The sequence below is a fragment of the Theropithecus gelada genome, chromosome 6 (genome assembly GCF_003255815.1).
Source record: "Theropithecus gelada isolate Dixy chromosome 6, Tgel_1.0, whole genome shotgun sequence".
NCBI lineage: Eukaryota > Metazoa > Chordata > Mammalia > Primates > Cercopithecidae > Theropithecus > Theropithecus gelada.
Window position 1 is genome coordinate 100,857,845 of NC_037673.1, and position 27,349 is coordinate 100,885,193.

At 34.8% G+C, this 27,349-nt stretch overlaps 1 pseudogene; it reads left to right on the forward strand.

Moving 5' to 3' along the window:
* Nucleotides 1–6,872: 6,872 nt before the first annotated feature.
* Nucleotides 6,873–7,495, forward strand: LOC112626812 (annotated as a pseudogene).
* Nucleotides 7,496–27,349: the final 19,854 nt, after the last annotated feature.

Below are 27,349 nucleotides of genomic sequence, written 5' to 3' on the forward strand. Positions count from 1 at the left end.
AAACTTTCTAAATCTAGAGAAAGCTAGGAATATCCAAGTATAAGAAGGTTATAGAACACCAAGAGATTTAACCCAAAGAAGACTACCTCAAGGCATTTAATAATCAAACTTCAAAACATCAAAAATAAAGAAAGAATCCTAGAAGCAGCAAAATAAAATAAACAAATAACATACAATGGCACTCTAATATGTCTGACAGTGGACTATTCAGCAGAAACATTACAGGTCGGAAGAGAGTGACATGACATATATAAAGTGCTGAAGGAAATAAATGTTTACTCTAAAATGGTACATCCAGCAAAAGTATCCTTCAGATATAAAAGTCAAATAAAGACTTTCCCAGACAACAAAAGCTGAGAGATTTCATCAACACCAGACTGTCCTGCAGAAAATGCTAAAGAGAGTACTTCAAAGTATGCTAATGAGCAATAATAAATCATCTGAAGGTACAAAACTCATTGACAATAATAAATACACAGAAAAACACAGAATGTTATAGCACAGTAATTTGTGGTATGTAAACTCTCTTATCTTAAGTAGAATGACTAAATAATGAAACAATAAAAATAATGACTACAATAAATTTTCAAGACATATGCAATACAATTAGATATAAATAAAAACAACAAAAAGGTAAAAAGCTGATGGACAAAGTTAAGGTAGATTGTTTTTATTAGTTTTCTTTTTGTTCATTTGTTCAATGTTTGTTTTTCTTTGTGCTTGTTTTTTTTTTTTTTAATGCTTGTTTTATTTTTGCTTATTTGTTGGCTCATTTGTTTAGGCAAACAATATTAAGTTGTTAAGTTGGTATCACTAAAATAATGGTTTATAAGACAGTGTTTTCAAACTTCATGGTAACCTCAAGCCAAAATCATTTTCTAAAATAATCTTCTCTAAAAGGAAGACAGGAAGGAAAGAAGGAAGAAAAGATAGCAAAACAAGTATAAAATAAGTAACAAAATGGCAGGAGTAAGTCCTTACTCATCAATGGCAACGTTGAATGAAATAGACTAAACTCTACAATCAAAAGACATAGACTAGCTGAATGAATGAAAAAGCAAAACCCAATGATCTGTTGCTTAGAAGAAACACGCTTCACCTATAAAGATAGTCAAAGAGTAAAAATAAAGGGATAGGAAAAGATATTCTATGCAAATAGGAACCAAAAAAGAGCGGGAGTAGCTATACTGATATCAGAAAAAGTAGATTTCAAGACAAAAATTATAAGAAGAAAGATGTCAGTTCAGCAAGAGGACATAACAATTTGAAATATATATGCACCCACCACTACAGCAACCAGATTTATAAAGCAAATATTATTAGATAAAGAGAGAGAGAGTCACCAAAGCAATAATAGTTGGAGACTTCAGCACCCGACTTTCAGCTTTGAATAGATCTTTCAGAAAGAAAATCAACAAAGAAACATCAGACTTAATCTGCATTATTGATCAAATGGCCCTAACAGATGTTTACAGAACACTTCATTCAAGGATGCCAAATACACATTCTTCTCCTCAGCACATGGATCATTTTCAAGGATAGACCATATGTTAGGTAACAAAACAAGTCTGAAAACATTCCAAAAATTTTTTTAATCATTTCAAGCATCTTGTCTGAACACAGTAAACTAAAACTAGAAATCAATAAAAAGAAAAATTTTGGAAGCTATATAAACACATGAATATTAAACAATACATACTCTTAAATGACAAGTGAGTTAATGAAGAAATTCAGAAGGAAATTTAAAAATTACTTCAAACAAATGATAATGGAAACACAACATACCATAACCTATGGGATACAGAGAAAGAAGTGCTAAAAGGGAATATTTTGGCTATCAGTGCCTGGATCAAAAAAGAGAAACAAAAATTCAAATAAACAACCTAATGATGCATCTTAAAGTATTAGAAAAACCAGAGCATCTCAGACCAAAATTAGTAGAAGAAAAGAAATAATAAACATTATAGCAGAAATAAATAAAATCAAAATCTATAAAGCATACAGAAAATCAAGGAAACAATAAGTTGATTTTTTTTAAGTTAAAACAAGACTGAAAACCTTTAGCAGACCAACTAAGAAAAAATGGAGAAGAGCCAGATAAATAAAATCAGAGATGAAGAAAAAGTCATTACAGTTGATACCAGAGAAATTCCAAGGGTCATTAATGTCTACTATTAGCAACTATATGTCAATAAATTAGAAAATATAGAGGAAATGGACAAATTCATAGGCACATAAAACCTACCAAGACTGAGCCACAAAGAAATCCAATACCTGAACAAACCAATGACAAGTAATGAGATTAAAGCCATACAAAAATATCTTCAGTAAAAAAAAAAAAAAAAAAAAAAGTCTGGGACCCGATTCTGGGATACTAAGTTTTACCAAACATTTAAAGAAAAAACTAATACCAATCCTACTCAAACTATTCTAAAAAATAGAGGAGGAGATAATACTTCCAAAATCATTCTATGAAGCCAGTATTACCCTGATACTAAAACCAGGCAAAGACACTTTAAAGAAACAAAACTACAAGCCAATATCTCTAATGAATATTGGTGCAAAAATTCTCAACAAAATACCAGCAAACAAAATTCAACAATACATGTATTAAATATAATACATTCATCATAACCAAGTGGGATTTATCCCTGGGATGCAAGGATGGTTCAACATATGAAAACCAATCAATGTAATACATCATATCAACAGAATGAAAAGGACAACAAGCATATGATAATTTTACTTAATGCTGAAAAACCATCTGACAAAATTTAACATCCCTTTAGGATAAAAGCTTTAAAAAAAACTGAGTATATAAGCAGCATATCTCCACAAAATAAAGGCCATATATGAATCACCCACAGCTAGCATCATACTGAGTGAGGAAACACTGAAAACCTTTGCTCTAAGATGTGGAACATGAAAACAATGCCCCTTTTACCACTGTTATTTAACATAGTGCTGGAAGTCTTACCTAGAGCAATCAGACAAGAGAAAGATATAAAGGGCATCCAAACTGAGAAAGAAGAAGTCCAGTTATCTTTGGTTGCTGATGATATTATGTTTCAAAAAACCTAAACACTCCAGAAGAAAACTAGTAGAATCGACAATTGACAAAAAAATTCAGTAATGTTTTAGGTTACGAAATCAACGTACAAACATCAGTAACATTTCTATATGCCAATAATGAACAATATGAAAGCGAAATAAAAAAGTAATCCTATTTACAATAGCCAGACATATAATTAAATATCTGAAAATTAACCTAACCAAAGAAGTGAAAGATTCCTTTAATGAAAACTGTAAAACACTGATGAAAGAAATTGAATAGGACACCAAAAATAAGAAAGATATTCCTTGTTCATAGATCATATGAATCAATATTATTAAAATGTCCATACTAGCCAAAGTCATCTACAGATTCTATGCAATTCCTATCAAAATACCAATGACATTCTTCACAGAAATAAGAAAAGTCCTAAAACTCATATGAAACCACAAAAGAACCATAAATAACAAAAATAACAGACCCTAAGCAAAAATAACAAAACTGAAGGAATCATATTTCCTGACTTTAAATTACTACAGAACTATTTTATTCAAAACAGCATAGTACTGGCACAAAAACAGACACATAGACCAATGGAACAGAATAGAGAACCCAGAAACAAATCCGCACCCCAACAGTGAACTTATTTTTGACAAGGTCCTAAGAATATACATTGCAGAAAAAACTCTTTAATAAATGGTACTGAGAAAACATACTATCTATATGCAGAAAAATATTAGACCTCTATCTCTCACCACATACAAAAATTAAATCAAAATGGATTAAAGCCTTAAATTCAAGACCTCAAACTACAAAATTACTACAAGGAAGCATTGGGAAAACTCTCCAAGATATTGATCTAGAGAAAAATTTTCTGAGTAATATTTCACAGGAACAGGCAACCAAAGCAAAGATGGAGAAATGGGATCACATCAAGTTAAAAAGCTTCAAACAGCAAGGAAAACAATCAACAAATTGAAGAGACAATCCACAGAATGGGAGAAAATATTTGCAAAGTACTATGTGACAAGGGAGTAATAATGATAATATAAAAGGAGCTTAAATAACTTTATAGAAAAAAACTATTATCTGATTCATAAATGGGCAAAAGATTTGAATAGACATTCAAAAGAAGACATAGAAATGGCAAACAAGTATACGGAAAGGTGCTCAACATCACTGTTCATCAGAAAAATGCAAATCAAAACCTACAATGAAATATCATCTCACCCCAGCTAAAATGGGACATACCCAAAAGACAGGCAATAACAAATGCTGGTGAGGATTTGGAGAAGAGAATCCTCATATACTGCTGGTGGGAATGTAAATTAGCATAATCACTATGGAGAACAGTTTGGACTTTCCTCAAAAAACTAAAAATTGAGCTACCGTGTGATCCAGCCATCCCACTGCTTGGTATATACCCAAAAGAAAGGAAATCAGTATATCAAAGAGATATCTGTACTCCCATGTTTGCTGCAGCACTGTTTATAATAGTCAAAACTTGGAAGCAACCTAAGTTGACAGATGAATGGATAAAGAAAAGTGGTACATATGCACAATGGAATACTATTCAGTCATAAGAAAGAATGAGATTCAGTCACTTGCAACAACGTGGATGAAACTAGAGGTAGTGATTTTAAGTGGAACAAGCAAGGCATAATATACATTCTCACTTATTTGTGGGATCAAAAAATTAAAATAATTGAAATTATGGACATAAAGAGTAAAATAATGATTTTCAGAAGCTGGGAAGGGCAGTAGGGGGCTGTTGGGAAGATGGGGATGGTTAATGGGTACAATAAAATAGAAAGAATGAATAAGATCTAGTATTTGATAGCACAACATGGTTACCATAGTCAATAATAATTTAACTAGAAGGTATGATTGGATTGTTTGTAACACAAAGGGTAAATGTTTGAGGGGGATGGATACCCCATTTTCACGACATTATTATGCATTACATGTCTATATCAAAATATTTCGTGTACCCTATAAATATACACCTACTGTATACCCACAAAAATTAAAAATAAAGAGTTTTAAAAAGAATATGCAGGGAACAATAGAGAGTCAAAGTATATATAGTACAAATTAATAAAATTGTTCATTGAAATAAACAAGTTTAGGTAGGTTCAGAGTAGAAGACCTCACACTTTCTAATAGTAATAACAACATTAATGTTGTCTTATGTTGAGAGCTTTCATTTTTAATGAGATACTACCTGATCTGATTTGGACTTAGGGCAATATGAGTGCATATGGGCCTTGTTGACAATGCTGTTTTATTTCAGGATATTAAGGCAGTTAGTTATACAAATTTCAGTAAGTATCTTTTTCTCTTTATCTTCTCTCTTGAACTCTTTATTTCTCCAAATGACAATTCTTTAAACTACTTACCAGGAAGCATTACTGGGTGCCTCTGTCCTAGGGGTCCTATGGAACAGGCTGGCGAAGTAATAGGCTATATGTAGGCGTGCAATTGTTTCTATGAGCACTTCTCACCTGGTTTCCAACTCCATAAATTATTATAATCTTCCTTTGTAACAGGTAATCCCAGGATTCTGCTGTCTCCCCGGGATTAAACCTTTTTTTTTTTTTTTTTTTTTGCCTAGGCTTTAGGCTCCTGACCACTGTATTCTGAGTTTTATTTTGGAAGAATGGTGAGGGAGGAGAGGAGGCCAGTTGTACTCTACATAAATTTGAAAATAAGTTTTTGTGGCAGGGCGCGGTAGCTCACGACTGTAATCCCAGCACTTTGGGAGGCCGAGACAGGCGGATCACGAGGCCAGGAATTCGAGACCAGCCTGGCCAACATGGTGAAACCCCGCATCCACTAAAAATACAAAATTAGCCGGGCATGGGTGCACACGCCTGTAATCCCAGCTACTCAGGAGGCTAAGGCAGGAGAATCACTTGAACCTGGGGGGCGGAGGTTGCAGTGAGCTGAGATCATGCCACTGCATTCCAGCCTGGGCAACAGAGTGAGACTCCGTCTGAGAAAAAAAAAAAAGAAAGAAAGAAAGAAAATAAGTTCATGTTTTCCATTCTAGAACTCGTCAGCAAAATCAAAAACTCACAATTCTATGGAAGTAATTAGCAAGTTTTTTATGAGAGTTATTCATGGCTAGCCCTTTCACTTGACACTCTTGTTTGAGAAATTAGCTATGCTGTATCTATTTTTTATTCAATTTCTGCTTTTCAAAAAGATGTTGAAGTATTTTTTATAATGTAACTTCTTCCATTTTCCTTATCCAAGGATGCAGTTTAATTTTATTTTTGTTATAATTAATATACCCATAGTAGTTTATATAGTTTGGATATGTGTCCCTTCCCAAATCTCATGTTGAATTGTAATCCCCAGTGTTGGAAGTGGGCCTGGTAGGAGATGATTAGCTCATGGGGGTGGGTTTCTTATGAATGGTGTAGCACCATCATCCCCTTGGGACTGTCCTCCCCATTGTTTGTAAGTTCTTGCAAGATCTTGTTGTTTAAAATGTGTGGCAGCCGACCCAAGCTAGTGGCCATGTTATTTCCTCTGCACCTGATGGCAGCCACTGGAGCCAGAGCCTGACATCTCTACCACTTCCACCTTCTGCTCTGCAGGTCCCAACCCTCTTTCTGTTTCATTGCACTCAGATGGGTCAGCCCAGAGGTCTGTGTGGCCATGAGAAATTTCTTGCACTCCTATAATGAGCCTGGCATTGTGATGAAATACTTTCTCCCTGTCATTTGAGTGAATCTTCTAAACAGCACTAGGAGATAATGATGATTGAATTGAACAATTAAGAGTTCTGAAGCCAAAGCTCTTGAGATTAACAATGGCAGGGAAATCATCACCTTTTAAAGTAATTCTCTTTGGAGATGGTGGAGTTGGGAGGAGTTATCTTATGAACAGATATGTAACTAGTAAGTTTGATACCCAGCTCTTCCATAATTGTATGGTGTAGAATTTTTAAGTAAAGATTTGGAAGTGGATGGATATTTTGGTACCATGTAGAATTGGGACACAGCAAGTCAGGAGCGATTCTGAAGCCTGAGGATGCCATTTTACAGAGGTTGTGACTGCTGCCTGCTTACTTTTAGTGTTGACAATTCCAAAGTTTCCAGAACTTGAGTAACTGGAAAAAAGAATTCATATATTTTGCTGATGTGGAAGAACCCAAAAGCTTTCCTTTTGTGATTTTGGATAACAAGACTGACATAGCGAACAGCAGGTGTCTGCAGAAGCAGCCCAAGCCTAGTGTAGGGACGACAGCGACTATCCTTAATTTGAAACAAGTGCAAAAGATGCCACAAATGTGGCAGCAGCATTTGAAAAGGGGCTTCAAAAAGTTCTTGCTACCAGGGTTAGGTCAGATCACTTGATTCAGACAGTGATGATCTGACTTCATCGAAACCATTGGTCAATCTTCATCGAAAGCCCAAGCCTAGCTCATCTTAATGTTGATTGTTAAAGACATTGTTGATGCATTCTAACAACTCACAGGTATACACAAAATCAACATGGGAATGGAGAAGAGAATTAGCATTTGCAGCAGTGTATATCATCTATGAATAAAATTAAACTAATGTATATTTCTGCTTCAATAGTTGGTGGGAGAAGGAATACATCCACTCATGGAGGAATCTATTTACTGAATAATGGCACTTTACATTTATAAATTGCAACAGTTGTTTAATAACATTAATTTAAATATGTAAGTCAGATAGCTAATACATGAGATGATAAAGACTTTAATTACAATTAAAACAAGAAACTTAACTATTCTAGAAATTATGCTTGAATTTTTTCCTGGGAAAATGGAGAACTACTTTTTATATGTGTATCTTTTTATGCAATTATCACTGTATTCTTGGTTCAGGGAAATATATATCCAAAAGCAATAGTATTAGATATTAAATATTAAAATCTAATGTATTTGGAAAAAAAAGTGTGTGGCACCTCCTCCCTCTCTCTCTTCTTCCTGCTTTCACTATGTGATGTACCTCCTCTCCCTTTACATTCTGCCATGAGTGTAAGCTTCCTGAGGCCTCCCCAGAAGCAGATGCCCCTATGTTTTCTGTACAGCCTGCAGAACTGTAAGCCAATTAAACTTCTTTCCTTTATAAATTTCCAAGTCTTAATATTCTTTATAGCATTGCAAGAATGGTCTAATACAATAGGTATTATGTAAAATTCTAAGTTGATCAATATATTCAACATGTTTTCCTCTGTTTTATAATTGACATATCAATTAATATATATCATAGAAAGAAGTTTTTCTAGATCTTTATTTGCTAAAGGTTTGTCATTGCTCACCTGTTTTCTCTTTTGCCAAAAGAAAGAAGAAGTGTGAATCTGATAATTCAAAGTTCAAGAACATTAATTTAGACATGTGACTAGTTGGCTAGGCTGCTATTATTACCAAGCATAAATCTATATATTATTTCTTAATTTACATTCCTCTCTGACACGCGAGATGAATAAATTAAGGCAGAACTGGTTCTTCAAGGCAGATCAGGCACATTATCCTTTTTTTAAAAATCCTATTCTTTATTTTGTTGCCACATTGTATTTTTAGAGAAAACAGACTAATCTATTAGAACCCTTTGTTTCTTTTCCTTTCTTTAGGTGGCTGCTGAGAATGTAGTTATAAATGTACTTTGAATACAGGTCTTAAAAATCTGGAAAGTCTAGCTTAAATTTTTGGTCTTAATCACTGATGTTGATCCTACTATATGACATTTGGGTATGGGCATTAGGCTCATTTTTAATAAAGCATTAATTGATTTCCCATTTCTCAGGAACTCCAAGGAGAGGAGAGATAACTTGCAGGACAAGACTGAGATGTTTTTAAGTATACTATCAAAACACCATTTATATTTTTTGAATACTTCTCTGGAAAAATAAAAGTTGGAACTTTTTAACACTTTACCAAGATATTGTTTTGACCTTCCATTGGTGTGCTATCTCAACCAAGACTAAAGACTGTTTAGAAGTAACAGACTCAACCTTGTAACCTGAAGATAATTAGATCAGACAAGTTTTACAATGAGCAAAAACCAAGAACAGACAGAAAAGAGACTCAGAGAATCCTGACAAAAAGGGCTAACCACAGCTTACTACTTTCCAAGACTTGGACTCTTGCCATCATATGTACTTCATTGCTATGTCAAGAAGCAAGTCCTGACAGAATTGCATAATAAGATCTGAGCAGTATTCTTATTGACTGCTAAAAACCTGAGATTCTTTATAGGGTTAGAAAATAATTTAGACTTTTTATTAGTTTCCTATTGATGTTGTAACAAATTACCACAAACTTGGTGGCTTTAAAAAATATAAATTTATTATCTTACACTTTCGAAGGTCAGAAGTTTTCAACTCAAGCTGCCAAGAGGTTTGAGTTTCTTTTGGAAACTCTAAGAGAAAGTGAATTTTTCTGTCTTTTCTGGTTTTCAGAAGCTGTTTGCATTACTTGGCGAGTGGGCACTTCCTTGCATATCTACAATCTTTTCATCCATTGTTACTTCTCCTTCTCTTTGACCTTCTTGCTGGCATCTTATATGAACTTTCATGATTACAATAGTCCCATCTGAATAACCTGGATCAATAACCACATCACAGGATGCTTAACTTAATCCCCTAGACCAAGGCCCTTTTGCTGTGTGAGTTAACATATTTACAGATATATGGAATTAGGATGGGTGCAACTTTAGAACGATATTATTCTATGCAATGTTGTATAGAGTTCTGTAACAGTAGCTGGTGAGTATATTTGCTGCCCCAATAAGATTGGATGTTATCCATTTGATTTAAAAATTACTTGGCATTGCTTTTAGCAACAGTGTTTTCTAAAATTTAGAAATCAAAAATAATATATCTTTAATGACACTTAAATTTGACAACCAAAAACTGCTACAGCTTTAAATATTGTATTCATACTTTCACATCTGGTGATATAAATTGCAAGATTTGTCTCTGAATCAGAATATTCAGCAAAATCAAACAATTTACTACAAGTGTGTGTCCCTTTAACGTGCATTATCTTATGCTTCCCCTTCTGCTATATAATATTCAGCTCCTCAAACTTTAATGCTCAGGCTTGACTACCAATCTGGATATTGTGCTCTTTGTTTTCTCCCAGATCTTGCATAGTCACATAAAACAAGTAAAAGTTATAGTTTTCACAGGAGGGAGATTTAGCAGGTGAAATCTATTTTTTGTGAAAATGAATATTATACATTTTATTATATATACAAACGAATAGTACACATATAGCTATGTAAAAACTAGTTAACATAGTAGAAAAAAACTATAATAATTTATTGGCACAAGTATGAGATTATATATTAGTTCTCATTTTGCTCAGAGTTTAACTTTTGTCAAATTACTTAAATGCTTTAAGCCTAAATTTATTTGAATTACAGATATGTGCTACCTAAGAATATTTGTGTAATGTTCAAGTAAGAGCATGTGTGTGAGCTTAGAACAGTAATTAATACTTGATAAGCCTCAATAAATTATAATCACTATTATAAAAAATCATAAATTTCTTCCCTGTATCTACTGAAAGTCCTGTACCTCAAAACTAAGTAACATATGATAGAAAATGTCAAGTTCTCCAATCACTTTATAAATTGTATTCTTCCCAAAACTTCTTTAGTACAAAATGGCAAATAGTCTAATTTACTATTAAAACTCATTTTCAATTTGTTCAGTTTTGACTTGCTGTGTTAACAACCCAGTTATGTAAACCAGTGCTAATACCCATTAGGTTTAATTGACTTCTTAATAGGAGTAGATTAGTCATTCCCCAAAGTCATCAATTAATATTATGCTTTACATCTAATTTAGTTAAATTTCTTCAAAAATCAATAGTGCAGACAGAAATTCTACCTTCAAAATCATTAAATTATTTGAGATTTGTTATGGTTTGTGAACAGTCATTTTAATTTTATAGAGATGAAAAGTGTCCTCACTTTAAATTAATGAACAGGGGCTGTTATAGTGTACATTATTTGAGGTTTGTCTTTCTGGACTCAAGAAATAATAGGCGGAGAGGACTGAAAGAATGCATAAACATTTGTAATCTAGATGTTCTAACCAGCAATAATTAAAGGGCTAAATTCAAGAACTACAGAAAAGAGTTGTTACAAACTTAGATATCAGATCCTGAGAGGTATACATTATGTCATTAACTATAGTCACCACATTATGCAGTAGATTTCAAACACTTCTTTCTGCAGTCAAAATGAATCTTTGTACCCTTTGATTGACATCTCCCCATTACCTCCCCAGGCTCTGATAACTACCATTTTACTCTCTTAAAAATCCCACAATATACATATATATCAAAACATCACATCATGCCCCGTAAGTACAGTTATTTGTTTAGTAAAAATAAAAATAGACATTTTAAAAAGATCATCCGAGGTGAAGTGTGCCTTCTCAGTATTTCCATTTTGTCCACTACAAACAAGCACAACTATAGTACATGTAGCTTGCTTCCTAACTTAGCTATTAAATTTGTTGCTTTAATATTTGTTGGTATGATGAATAAAAAAAGAGTAGACACATCAATGGGATCTGATACTGATCTATCAAAATTTTAACTTAATTGTTCATTTCTTGATGAACTTTAACTCAACCCCTAACATATTTAATTTCATCAAATTTCCAATCCAAGCTTCTTTATTGCTCCTACTAAAAAAAATTAAAATTAACTCTATATAAATGTTTTTAATTATGTTCTTCTTTTGATGGTTTTGACTTCTTTAAAAATGTTAAGTCACTGAAGCCAAATTATTTAAAATCCTTTCATAATTTGTTGACTGAATGTGATTAATACATTTTGAATATTTTTATTTTAGTGCTCAGAAATATTTAGATTATTTAAAATTGGGCTATCTAATATTGTCATATTCAATAAAAATAGAACTTAGTTCTGACAGAAGAGTGTCATCCTTCAAGTGATCTACAAAAAAAATTATTTGCATGGTTTCATATTAGTGTCAAAATCTTTTAGAAAGCCAGAGGTGGCCATTTAATTCCTTTAAGATGTGTTTATGCTCATATATACCTCAAAGGAACATGATGTAAATGGATATTACTTATATTTAAGAGAGTGCACAAGGTTATAAAAGTTGCTGAGCAACATGGGAGTTAGTGCTGACTAGGAATTATGAATTGTGTGGCAAGGCTAAGATAGCAGTGGAGTTTAAAGCTAAAAATTAATAATGTATGATTGTTATCTTCTCCAGCCTTGCTATGAATACTAAGGTTATAGTTAATATTTTCTAGTTAAGTTACTTCAAGGTTGAGTTTTGCCATATCCAACATTGACAATGAGTCAATAAAGTTCGCCATTGAAATATCAAGTTATTATAAATGTGATAGACTATGGTATGTAAACAAAGAAAGACATCAGTAAAGATTGGTTGATACTGATAGAGTAGAAGTTGAAAAGTGCAGGTAAATGAGTAAGATTTAATGAGGTTAGTAACTAGAGGAGAATAGAAATAAAAGAGTGAGAATAGGATGCATAATTGTACTTAGATTGTAAGAGTTTTGAGTTTCAGATACCAGAGGAAGAACAGTTGCCAATAATGATAAAATTCAGATATGGTTGTGGAAAATAAAGGATCAGATCAAATCACTCAAGAGGCTAGGATATAGGAATATTTGTCTGCATGAGGTTTGGATTCACCCAGGTTGATATCAACTATTGGTCTAGTAAAGCAGATCTTATTTTTAGGTGATGAGCTTATTAAATGAGAAAATCTAACCAGAATATTACTAAACAAAAAAACAAGAGAGATAGATGCCATGAATCTTAAGTGTAAATAATTGGAGCTATTGCAGCTTAAGGTGGATATGTTGTTTGTTTTGAAAGGGTTGTGCTGGCTTTGGTTGAGAGCAAATAAAGTGGCTATTGCAGCACTGTGAAGATACTGAGGAGCTTGTTGACTTCATTTGGGAAGCAATCACTGTCAAATAATCTTTAGTGAGTTAACTTCTAAAGTGTTGAGTCTAACAAAGAGGAGAGATGTTTTGTTCATGGGTATCTTAAAATGAAGTACACGCCTAAGCTCTATCTGTATGTCAGAAGTAATCTTTTCTTTTTGACTCCAGACTAGAACATTATCTTGTGTGTATTGTGAAATGAAGTCAAGAGCCAAAAGGCAGGATTAGTTGGTGCTCCCAAAATTTGGAGGCAGTAATAAAAGTATAGGTATACACTAGAACTTTCCTAATTTCAGTGGATTCAAACATGTAAATCTCTCTCTCTCTCTATATATATATATATATACACATATATATATATATTTATACAATTCGTCTTCTCTGCAGACTTTTGTATATCTATGTAGATACATTTTATAGATGTATATATATAATTTTTTATGTATAGCCAGTTGTTTATGTTCATATCATTTTGGATTTATCTGAACTTTGGCATGCAGAATTTGTGAAACTTGTTATATAAATCTTTTAAATGGTTCATGCGTGAAGCACAGCATAACATGTACTAGGCAGAGGATTATTTTCAAATCCGATAATTACACCACTGATATTTTAGGCATAGATTACTTTTTTTTCTTCTAAATCATGGAATTCACTTTATGTTTCCCTATGTTTCCACAGCCACTCCACTTAATTCATTGGTATTAAATTTTTTTCAAACACATGGAGGCCTTACACGATCTGTCAAGGAAAAAGAAACTTGTCAATATTGATATATATATGAGTTACCTTTTATGTGAATTCTTTGATAGTAGAATTTCAATAGTAGTAGATGCAGTGGAATCAATAAGGGACAGAAAAAAGATTCCTTTAGCAAATATTACTAGGAAATGGTAAAAATGTATATCATAAAGCAGAATTTAAACTTGATGTTCTGAACTCCTGCTCTATGAGGTTATTTCATTATTGATATAATAAATCTTTGATTGAAGAGTTCAAAAAGCTTGGAAATAGCTCCAAAATCTATTTTCCAATGATAGTAAAACTAATGGCTAAAGTATGATATTATACTCTAAGGTGTATGTGTGAAATAGCAATAACTTAATATTCTTGAATTATCTTGAAGAATATTTGAGTCCCATTTAGAATAGTATCATAGGCAATAAATGGCAGGTTGGAATTTTGGAAATCTATTAGAATGTATATAAGGAAAGCATAATTTAAACAAACAAACAAAAAAAACTCCTCAAATCAACTATCTCTACATGTGGAGAATCTATCGGCTGCTGTGTCCTTCCACTGAAAATTAAAGAAGAATTAGAATTAAGAAAATTCTCAAAGTGGAATAAAAGGAACAATGAGAAAGCCTGTAAAAGTGATTAGCGATATACTTTAGTTCTAAAAATGGAAAACATTAAATATATCAGTTATTTGGCTATTTGGCTATTTATACTTTATAATCATTACTTAATATATTCAAATCCAAATGGAAATTCAGAGATTTTTTTGTTTAAATATATTTATCACTGATATAAAAGGAAATTACAAATAAATAAAAAGGAAAGCACAAAAATAACAAGGGAATGAAAATAATTGAATATAATCCTTCAGAAAAATCAAAAGTAGAAATGTACAGTATATTTTTGAAAAGAATTAGTATATAAGAAGATTAGAAACATCAACCAGTGATGAGATACATAATTTGGAAACTGAAAAAAACTGAGAAAATGGTGGTTAAATTTAATTTTTTTATCAACTTAATCATGTATCTTTACATTTCATTTCAATATGTAATTAAAACTGGTCATGTAAATTTGCCATTTAGTAAGCTATTCACTAAAAAAATGTTCCTACAGCTCTCTAGGAAGAACAAGAAAAATGCTTAGAAAAGTTGAAAATTAGATTCAAGAACCATTTATTTCTTCCTAGGTAAGAGTGGCTGAAATTGAGAGAAAGAAAAATGGCCTCAGTTACTATTCTTTACTTATGGAATAGGATGCATTGCCACAACTTCCTTCTGAGGAAATTAAAATTACATGCTATGGTAGTATATTCATAACCAGAATATGTCTTAATTTCTTTGTCACATGTTACATTTTAATAAGTTAATTTGCCAAAGAAAATGTATTTTGTCAACCCAAAGAATATTAACTTATGTGTGTATAGGTATATGTGAGTGTGTGTTTATGCAGCAATCTCTTCCCACATGTGTTTAATTAATTAGGCATTTTTTTCTCCTTACTTTGTACTTTGTTTATACTACTGGAGGCTCACAGGGAGTTAAAAGAAAACCCTAATTACCTGCCTAACATATTTTATAACACATGAGTGATGAATTAATACCAAAAGTTTATTTGAAGCAAATATTGTATTTGGAGGCAAAATGTTTGAAGGTTTTATTACAGTGGTCTAACAAATATTGAGTCTTTAATGGGAGAATTGCTCACTGGAGTAAATTAAAACTGGAAGTTGAAGCTGCAAATATTCACAGAGGGATTCAGTGTATAATTTTAAATTGCCAATAGCCTGGTTTAACATTTTAGCATTCAATCATCTTGGCAGAATCAGACTTCTTGACACAGGTGCACAGCAGGAGCCTTGTAAGAACCTTACTGAAGAGGACTGGTCAGGATTTTACAGTTTCATCTTCTGTTTGTTACCAACATGTCATTTCATATCTCAGTGAGCTTTGCTAATAATAATATAAATGAGATGTTTCAAAATACTTTGGCTTTTTTAATCACAGATTTTAATAAAACCATAAAAGTCATAATAATTTTATAGCCTCAAGGTAGAACAATTAAAAATGATATGCCTTATTAAGAAAGTAAGAAACTTCTTTGATGAAGTTAGAGGTTAAATTTGGAGGAGTTTAGATATTTAGTAAACTGTAACACTAACATTTAATCAAATTAGTTGGTAATTTTGAAGACTGGAGCTCAGGTTATAAAAGTTTCCTAGTCAGTGTGTTTTTTTATTTTATGTTATGTCATACTAGAGTAATTATTTGCATACTCAAGTAATTATTATCATTCTCATACAAATTCTATAGAGATAAGTATGTTGGCTCTAGAAGTAAACTGCTTGGTCTTGAATCCTACTAGTTTCAATTACTGTCACTACTGCCCACAGAACCATTGGTAAGTTAAATAACCTCTCCGTACTTCATATTTCTCATCCATAAAATGGGAATAAAAACACACTTCGAAGGGATTAAATAAATTACTCCACACAAGCCTGGAACAATAAGCACTAACTATTGTTGTTATTGTTTATTATTATTGTTACTTCATATTCAAGAAAATAAAAGGAAACTGTGGTTATAAAATGTTGGCTATCACAAACTGTTTTAAGTAGCTTTAGCCCGTTTTTAAGAGTCCCAATAATACATTTATTGATTGGCAGGATTTTCTTTTTTCAAAGGGAAGAAAATGAAACAAAGAAAAACAAAATTTAAAAAATAAAGAAACAAGCAAAATGGATATTACATTTAAACAGTGCAATTCAGTTTGCAATCAGTTCTCTGTTCTAATTAGCTATTTTCCAGACAGCACATTATAAGCAAACCTTCATTTTAAATGATAAAGCTCAAGAAGCATCCATGTCTAAATAAGCAATACATTTTAAAAAATGTATTTTCCATATAAATGGAGGCTTATAAATCTCTTCTCAGATTTCCATACCCAAGATGTAGAGCTGATGACATGCGTACTGCAAGAATCAACTGAAGTTAAAACAGCACTATATCTATAAAATTCTTTAAATTTTGCAAACCATCATTTCTCTCAGTCTTCCTTCTGTATATTTCCTAGTCAACTCTACTCTGCTTCCTTCTGATAAAGTTGAAAGTTATAGAGGTCAAGCTCAGTGATTTTGATATCACCTGTACTCTCAGAAACCACAGGATGCAATCTCAGAGGAGGTGATTCAAGTTCACATATTTTTTGAAGACAGAAAAGATGGAATTGCATTTAGTATGAGTTTTCTGTAGTTTGAGAACTACACAGTTGACTGAATTAAGCAAAAATATTAATCCTTCTGCACTAGTCTTGTATGGTATAATGTTTACAAGCTGTTTCTGTATTGGTTCTTTTTCATAGTTATTCAAATACTTGCCCCTATTTAAAATTTCTTCTCATTTAAAATTTTTGTATCACAGAATGTCACACTATATTTTCTACATTGGTAATTGGTTACATAACCTATAAACACACTTGGTTGACTAACCAAGTGTACTATTATCTGAATCCTCCAATACTGAATAATAAAAATTCACAAACCAAATTTTTCCTAGATATGGATAATTCTACCATAAATAATGTTTCTTCTAGATATATAAGTCAACAAAATCACGCTCCTAATTGTGAAGGGAAAAATTTATACATATATGCATACGTACTCTGGCATTCTCTTTTACCTGGATGACCAATCAAAGAAGCAGATTTCTTTTTTTTATAATGTTCCAAAGTCCAGATAGTAATTGCAACCAATTTCTAACAGACTTTGTTGTTTTCATCACTACAAAGCAGAGACATTTGTTTCAGTGTGTCTAAAGCATTTTGCCTACTCAGTGCAATAGTCTTTATGGCTCATACAATATTGAGAGTTTTCACAAAGTTAAGTCAACCATTATTATGTAAAAGTTTATGTGTTTTGTGTGTGTCTCTGTGTGTGTGTGTGTGTGTGTGATGAGAAAGGACAGCTTTACTACACAAATGGTTTTCGAAACTCAAATTTTACCTTTTAACACTGCCCTAATCTTGGTGATACCTTGTTTTCTTAGGGGTACTTTGAATGGCATTTTCCCAGAAAATACAAGGTCTCACACTGATTTTAAGAAAATTGATCCAATTTAGGAAAGCTATTATCCTTTATTAAACAATTTTTTTTATTACACTGTATTAATTAATTCTGATTGTGGAATACAGGTATAGAAATAAAGGAGAATTTCTGGTTTCATTTAAGATGCAGAAATCTGCAAGATAACATTGCTCCTATACTAACAATAAAAATAGCCGGTGTTCTACAAAATAAGTTTCCTTGAACCCATCAGAGAGCAGAGGACATACAGTAACTAAGCGACATAAATTCTATCCAGTGACAAAACAGAACGCATATTCAATTCTCTTTGCTAAAATACAGGAGAAAGAGGTTACCATAGAAGTGAATAAAATTAAGCTGAGAAAAAAAATCATTGAATTCCTAGAGTGAGTATGGATTAGTGTGTCAGATTAGAATAACGTGGAGCTCTAGACACAGAATAGTTCACTCCCAATAATAAGCTGTCTCCATGGATCTCTGCCAAGTGCTAATAAAAACACTGCAAGCAGGAAAAGAGACTGGAAAGAGCCCCTTTTAATGGTAAGAGCAGACATGTAAGAGGTGACCATCTGCTCCTCAAATAGTGACACAAAATACTGCCCACTTCCTTAAATCCTCCTCTCTTACAAAGTAAAAATCCCAAACTGCCTCAATAGGGGTATCATAACCTCTCACCACACACCAATCTGTTGGGGGAAGGTAGAAACCAAGCCATCTGTCTCTAAAGGAGGAATAGGAAACATCCCTCTCAATTCCCAAGAACCAGCAATGATCCACTGCTTCTGGAGAAGGAACCGAACAAATGCTCTCTGCCCACATAAGTGGGCAGGAAAATGTCTTAAACCCAGAGTCTGCATTCATAAAAGGCAAAGATCTACACTGGTGGAGGGCAGGAAACTAAACTGTTGCCTGTCCAAGGTCCACTACAGATACAAGGCAGATATTGGCTTCCATGGGTGGGAAGAGAGAGAGGAAGGTGGCAAATGTGCACTTCACAGTATCAGAGGCTTACAGGCCCTCTTGGAGGTGCAGGCATGTAGAGTCTGCAGAAATTTGAAGTAGAACAGGAGCACAAAGAATGTCCAGGGAAGAGAAGCCCATTGCTGGGGGAATCTGAGCTCTATGGTATACAGAGGATAACAACAACAAAGATAGGTCAACTACAGTATTAGTCTTCTATGCTGCATAACAAACAGCCACAAACACAGCACATGACACACATGTATTATCTCTTACTTTCTGTGGCTCAAGCCTCTGGAAATGACTTAGCTGGGTAATCTACAAAGCTGAAATTAAGGTGTCAACCTAGGCTGAGTACTCATCTGGAGGCTCAGCTGATGTTCTCCTAGAAAGTTAAGACTATATGAACTATATGAAAGTTAAGACTATATGAAAGCAAGACTATATGAACCTGTAGTCTCCCTGTTAGGTGTTTTCTTAAGAGAAAAAAAGAAACATGTCAACACTATGTTTCTGTATGTTAATGTTGACGGGAGATTTATTCAAGTAGCCAATGCCTAGAAAAACTTAACTATCCACAAAGAAATATTTAATATTTATATGATGAACTGTTAGTCAACAATAAAAATAAATGAGTATAGATAAATGAAACATTATGAAGACTCTCAGAAAACATTCTGCAAGTTGAGTGTGGTGGCTCACGCATGCAATCCTAGTAATTCGGAAGGCTGAGGTAGGAGGATTGTTTGACACCATTAGTTCAAGACCAGCCTGGCTGACATAGCAATAACTCATCTCTACAAAAAAAATTAAAAACTTAGCAAGGTGTGTTGTCACTCACCTGTAGTCCGAGGTACTTAAGAGGCTGAGGTAGGAAGAACACTTGAGCCCAGGAGTTCAAGGTTGCAGTGAGCTATGACTGTACCACAGCACTCCAGCCTGGGCAACAGAATGAGACCTTGTATTAGTCAGGATTCTCTAAAGAAACAGATCTAATAAGATATAGATATAAAGGGGAGTTTAGTAAATATTAATTCACATGATCACAAGGTCCCACAATAGGCTTTCTGCAAGTGGAGAAGCAAGGAGAGCCAGTTTGAGTTCCAAAACTGAAGGAAGGCATCCAATGTTCGAGGGCAGGAAGCATCCAGCATGGAGAAAGATGGAGGCTGGGAGGCTTTTTTTCTGCCTGCTTTGTATTCTAGCTGCTCTGGCAGCTGATTAGATGGTGCCCGCCCAGATTAAGGGTGGCTGTGCCTTTTCCAGCACACTGACTCTAATGTTAACCTCTTTTGGCAACACCCTCACAGACACACCAAGGATCAACACTTTGCATCCTCAATCCAATCAAGTTGACACTCAATATTAACCATCACAAGTCCATCCATTGTCAACTTGAAACTTGAACCCATACACATCTCTTGAGATCACAGATAATATTCAAATAAGGACAATAATAGGGTCATAATTACGGCTAACATAATATGACTACCCTTTGTACAACCGGAAATGCACTAATCCCCAACCCAAATGCTATCACATAAAGTTAACAGTATCTAAATGCTGACATAAAGTCAACAAATATTATGTCACCTGATAAAAGAAAAGTGAAATAAAGATACTTTCTTAGTATAAGTATATACATGCACAAACATGTTTTTAACAAAAGGAGGAAATACTCATGACAATTACATTTCTCATTTCTGCAACTGGTCATGTGGTCGCAGCTGGTATTGATGACTACATTCTTCTACTACCCATTCTGTATTCCCTTTGCTTTCAGCAAGCACCTCAGAAGGTTGTGTGTGTGTGTGTGTGTGTGTTTTGTTTGTTTGTTTTTTGTTGTTGTTTTTTTCTTTGTGGAGTGGCCCAAATTACTCATTCCTGAAGTCTGAACCATTTGCAGTCCTGCCTAAATTTGGCTGTAGTAGTTTCTACTGACCTTAATCACAGAGCATGGTAATACTAACAGACGCCCTAATGGATCTCCTGTATTCCATGCATACTCTTCCTTACCTCCATTGTGGATTAGTAGACTGATTTCATCTTGATAGTCTGGGTCAATCACTACAGCCAACACTGTAACTTCCTTCTTAGCCTGTTGACTTAAAGGTAGAAGGAGCCCAAAGTGTTCAGCTGGCAATCTTAACTTCCTTTAATGGAATCATTGTTGTGTCTCCTGGTGGCAGCATTCCTCCCTCTGGAACTACGACCTCCAGGCCAGCAGAATGTAATGTGGAAACAGGAAGCAAAAGTTTTGCTAGTAGATCACGAAGGATGATGGTGAGTGGTGTCACTTCCGCTTCCAATCCTTGATTTTTGGTCCCATAAATCTTGGCTATAGGAGAAACAATACCACACACTGAATGCTGATTCAGAGCATACATGGCCTTCTGGAGAACTTTTCCCCAGCCCTTTAAAGTATTGTCACCTAGTTGGTGTTGTAATTGTGACTTCAAAAGTCTATTCTATCGTTATTTCAATCCAGCTGCTTCAGAATGATGGGGAACATGGTAAGACCAGAGAAGTCCATGAGCATGAGCCCACTGCCACACTTCTTTAGCTATAAAGTGAGTGCCTTGGTCAAAGGCAGTGCTGTGTGGAATACCATGACAGTGGATAAGGCATTTTGTGAGTCCATGGATGGTAGTCTTGGCAGAAGCATTGCATGTAGAATAGGCAAACCCATATCTAGAGAGTAAGTATCTATTCTAGTGAGGAGAAATCTCTGCTCTTTTCATGATGGAAGAGGTTCAATATAATCAACCTGCCACTAGGAATCTGGATGATGACACCGAAGAATGGCACCATATTGAGGACTCAGTGTGGTCTCTGCTGCTGGCAAATTGTGCACTCAGCTGGCTATAGCCAGGTCACTGGCTATAGCCAGGTCATCCTTAGTGAGTGGAAGTCCATGTTGTTGAGCCCATGTGTAACCTCCATCCCTGCCATCATGGCCACTTTGTTCATGGGTCCATTGGATGATGACAGGGGTGACTGAGGAAAGAGCCTGAGTGGTGTCCACAAAATGGGTCATCCTATCTGCTTGATTATTAAAATATTCCTCTGCTGAGGTCACCTGTTGGTGAACACTCACATGGGATACAAATATCTTCACAGTTTTTGATCACTCAGAGGGGTCCATCCACATACCTCTTCCCCAAATTTCTTTGTCACCAATTTTCCAACCATGCTTCTTCCAAGTCCCTGACCATCCAGTGAAACCATTGGCTACAGCCCATGAATCAGTATATAATCACACATCTGGCCATTTCTCCTTCCATGCAAAGTGCACAATCAGGTGCACTGCTTGAAGTTCTGCCCACTGGGAAGATTCCCCCTCACTGATGTCCTTCAGGGATGTCCTGGAAAGGGGCTGTAGTGCTGCAGCTGTCCACTTTCAGGTAGGGCCTGCATATTGTGCAGAACCATCTGTGAACCAGGCCCTAGTTTTCTCTTCCTCTGTCAACTGATCATAGGGAACTCCCCATGAGGCCATCGGTGCAGGTTGGGGGAGAGAAGGTAGGGTGGTCGGAGTGGAGACCACGGGAATTTGAGCCACTTCCTCATGTAACTTACTTGTGCCTTCAGGACCTCCTTTAGCCTGATCACGTATATACCACTTCCATTTAAAGATTGAATGCTGATGAGCATGACCCACTTTATGGCTAAATGGGTCAGAAAGCACCCAGTTTGTAATAAGCAGTTCAGGTCGCATGGTGACTTGATTACTCATAGTCAAACGTTCAGTTTCCATCAAAGCCCAGTTACATGCCAAGAGCTGTCTCTCAGAAGGAGAGTAATTATCTGCAGAAGATGGCAGGGCCTTGCTTCAAAATCCTAGAGGCCTCTGCTTGATTTTCCTATGGGAGCTTGCCAAAGGCTTCAAACAGCATCCCTATCTGCCACTGACACCTCAAGCACCATTGGATCTGCTGGGTCATATGGCCCAAGTGGTAGAGCAGCTTGCACAACAGACTGGATCTGTTAGAGAGCCTTCTCCTGTTCTGGATCCCACTCAAAAATGGCAGCCTTTCGGGTCAATCAATAAATGGGCTGGAGTAACACACACAGATGAGGAGTGTGTTGCCTCCAAAATCCAAATAGGACCACTAGGCATTGAGCTTCTTTCTTGGTTGTAGGAGGGGCCAAATTCAGCAACTTACCTTTCACCTTAGAAGGAATATCTTGACAGTACCCACACCACTGGACTCTTAGAAATTTTACTGAGGTAGAATCCCTGGATTTTAGTCAGATTATTTCCCATTCTCAGGCTTGCAAATATCTCACCAATAAGTCCAGTGTATTTGCTACTTCTTGCTTACTGGATCCAATCAGCATAATGTCATCAATATAATGGACCAGTGTGATATCTTTCGGAAGTGATAAGTGATCAAGATCTCTCTGAATAGGATTATGACACAAAGCCAGAGAGTTGATATATCCCTGAGGTAGGACAGTAAAGGTATATTGCTGCCTTTGCCAGCTGAAGGTAAATTGCTTCTGGTGTGCCTAATGGACAGGAATGGAGAAAAAGACATTTGCCAAGTCAATGGCTGCATACTAGGTACCAGGAGATGTGTCAATTTGCTCAAGCAATGAAACTACATCTGGTAAAGTAGCTGCAATTGCAAGCACCACTTGGTTAAGCTTATGATAATCCACTGTTGTTCTCCAAGATCCATTTCTCTCCTGTCCAGGCCAAATGGGAGAGTTGAATGGGGATGTGATGGGAATCCTCACCCCAGGTCTTTCAAGTCCTTGATGGTGGCTTTAATCTCTGCAATCCTTCCAGGGATGTGATATTGTTTTTGATTTACTATTTTTCTAGGTACAGACAGCTCTAATGCCTTCCATTTGGCCTTTCCCACCATAGTAGCCCCATTCTACCAGTCAGGGAGCCAATATAGGGGCTCTGTCAGCCTCTAAGTTTGCCTGTGCTAATTGTGGGTTCTGGTACTGCGGAAATAACCAAGAGATGAGTCTTGGGACCTACTGTACCCAGTGTAAGTCAGACCTGAGCTAAAACGTTATTAATTACCTGACCTCCAACATCCCCTACTTTAACTGGAGGACCACAATTACATTTTGGGTCTCCTGGAATCAACTTCAGCTCAGAGCCAGTGTTCAGTAGTCCCTGAAATGTCTGATGATTTCTCTTTGCCCAGTGCAGTTACCCTGGCAAAAGGCCGGAGGTCTCCTTGGGGAAGGATGGGAGAAAGATTCACTGCATAAATTGTCAGTAATGTAGTCAGTTCCTTCTTCAAGGGAACCTGGCCTCCCCTTCAATCAAGGGGATTTTATTAAGTATTAACTCATGGTAATGTAGTGAGTTCCTTCCTCAAGGGAGTCTGGCCTTCCCTTCATTCAAGGGGATTTTATTAAGTATTAACTCACATGATCACAAGGTCCCCAATAGGCTGTCTGCAAGCTCAGGAACAAGGAGAGCCAGTTCGTGTCCCAAAACTGAAGAACTTGGGGTCCAGTGTTCAAGGGCAGGTAGCATCCAGCATGGAGAAAGATGTAGGCTGAGAGTCTAGTCCAGTCTAGTCTTTTCATATTTATCTGCCTGCTTTATATCCTAGCCATGCTGGCAGCTGATTAGGTTGTGCCCACCAGATTAAGGGTGGGTCTTCCTTCCCACTGACTCAAATGCTAATCTCCTTTGGCAACATGCTCACAGACATATTCAGGATCAACATTTTGCATCCTCAATCCAATAAAGTTGACACTCAGTATTAACTATCACAGACCCTGTCTCTAAAATACTACTACTACTACTACTACTACTACTACTACTACTACTACTACTACTACTACTACTACTACTACTACTACTAAATTATATGAATTAAAAGAAGCCAGATGCAAAAGGCTATATCCTGTATGATTTAATGTATAGGGTATTCTGAAAAAGGATAAACAATAGGGTCAGAAATCAGGTAAGTATTGACAGTAACAGTGTTTAGGAGAAGACAGTAACCACAGAAAGGAAACTTGGAATGATGGAAATATTCTATATCTCCATCATGTCGTAGTTACACAATGCAAACATTAATCAAAACTCATGGATCTGTAGACCTGAAAAGAATGAACTATAGTCTTCTAAATTTATACTTTAACCTGCATTAAACAAAACGAAAGAAAACAAGTTGAAAAATTATGACATTTTCTGCATTTCTAATGTCATCTTTTTCTACCATTTCTGAAATTAATACGTGTGTCATTACTGTGTTGTTAATAGTTCCTGTATATTGGTTGTCATTACTGTGTTGTTAATAGTTCCCATATATTGGTTATCTACTGTGATACAACAAATTATCACAAATTTAGCAACTTAAAACAACATACATTAGTTATTGCACATTTTCTGTGGTTCACTTTCTGTCTGAGCACAGCTCAACTGGGTCCTCTGCTTCAGGGTCTCTCATAAGAACAGAATTAAGGAATCAGAACTTAAGACCCTACTGTGGCAGGATCCACTTCCAAGTTTGTGTTGTTATTGGCAGGATTGAATTCCTGGATGACTGTTAGTCTGGGCCCCTCAGCTTTTTGCTGGCTGTTGGCTGGAGGCAGCCCTCAGTTCCTTGCCATGTGGTCTTCCCACTATGGTGGCTTTCCTTATGCAAAGTAAAGATAGACATAATATCCTATCACTTTTGCAGTGTTGCATTGGCTAGAAAGATGTCACAAGTCCTAAGTCCCACCCACACTTAAGGGTTGAGGATTACATAAATGTACAAGGGCTAGGAGGTGGACACTCATGGGGCTATGTTAGAAGTGACCTGCCATACAACATTAATATCAATGCAAGAAATATATTTCTATTTATAGTATTTAGACAGTTAGTGGCTAAACTACTTGATGATAATTGGCATATTAGATAAAAATTAAACTTTATATATTACATATTTTGTTTCACATTTTAATTTCTCAGAAATGAATTCTAGGAAATCAGTTGTTCACCTCTGCATTTTATTATAGTCATTGTAATATTGATTTTTTTTAAACAAATGTATTCTTTTCTATGGCTCTGCTTCTGGGTTGTTAACATAGTTCAGTTCTGACTGGACATACTATATGTTTAACTGGTCTTAATTTCCCCCCATTGTTATGTGCTATGTTATCCAAAATATTTTAGGTCTTAGAAAGCTTTGTCTTTGAAGTCAATTATAGGTTATTTGTGTGTTTGCTTGCAGTTGGAATTTAACATATGGTTTTAATTATTATTTGGTTAAAGAAATTATCAAGAATTTCACTAGCTAATTTTATTAGTTAGTTTCAATATGTGTGACTATACAACACTAATTCAAATGTGGCCAAAATATTTTATGATAAACACTGAAAGGACTCTAACCAAAATTGTTTATTATTAGTTATGTTTTTTATTTTGATTTACACTTTCTAGAAGATACATATAAAATATTCCAATTCTATATCTATCTATTTCAGAGAACATGCTTTAATTTCTATATTGAATTTTGTTTTATATTCAATTTTTAAATTTAACACTTTAATGTTTTAACATTGATCTTTTTATATTCAATGTTTAGTTTTATATTATTTACTATTTATCTCATTCATATGTATTTTTACTTGTAGGAATTTAATGATCTCTGATCAGTAGTTCTTAATATAGAATTTATTCTATAAGAAACATCAGATTATAAGACTATTTTTCTCCAATTAAAAAAACGTTTGATGTCTTACAGCATTTTTAGTAGGTTTTAGGCTTTAACAAAAAAGGAAAAACAAAAAAACCTACTCCACTATTAAACATTGTATCTTGTAAAATTGTGATTCTATCATTTTAAATGTGTTGGTTTAACCACATAGTCTATTTTTGGAAAGCTAAAAAAATTTTCTCCATTGTATTATTTTGAAAACAAGGTTTTATTATAATATGAATTATCAATTTACTCCATATCAACCTCTTTGTCAGCACAAAAGGAAGATAGAGATTCTAGCACTGAAAAGGACATAGCACTCTGTCTGATGCACACTGACTCATTATTTGACCCTTTGGATTCTAATTTATTCTTTTTAACTGATACAATTCAAATTGTATAATAGCATGTTTTTTACATTTGGGAAGGTATTTCAGGATAACACCGAATAACACTGTTAGCTTCCTTTAATATAGATATTTTGTTCATTTTATATTTTTATTCATTTCATTTAAATATGTTTACTAATTTTGTTAATTATTCAATAAATAAATTTTTCTTTTCTTTTTTTGAGACAGTCCTGGTCTGTTGCCAAGGCTGGAGTGCGGTAGCACAATCACAGTTTACTGCAGCCTTGAACTCCTGGGCTCAAGTGATCCTCCAAGTAGGCTATAGGGCACATCACCACAACTAGTGTGATGGTTAATATTGAGTGTAAACCTGATTGAATTGAAGGATGCAAAGTATTGTTTCTGAATGTGTCTGTAAGGATGTTGCCAGAGGACATTAATATTTGAGTCAGAGGACTGGGAAAGGCAGACCCACCTTCAATCTGGATGGGCACCAGTTTGCCAGTGTGGCTAGGATAAAAGCAGGCAGATGAATGTAGACTGGCTTAATCTTC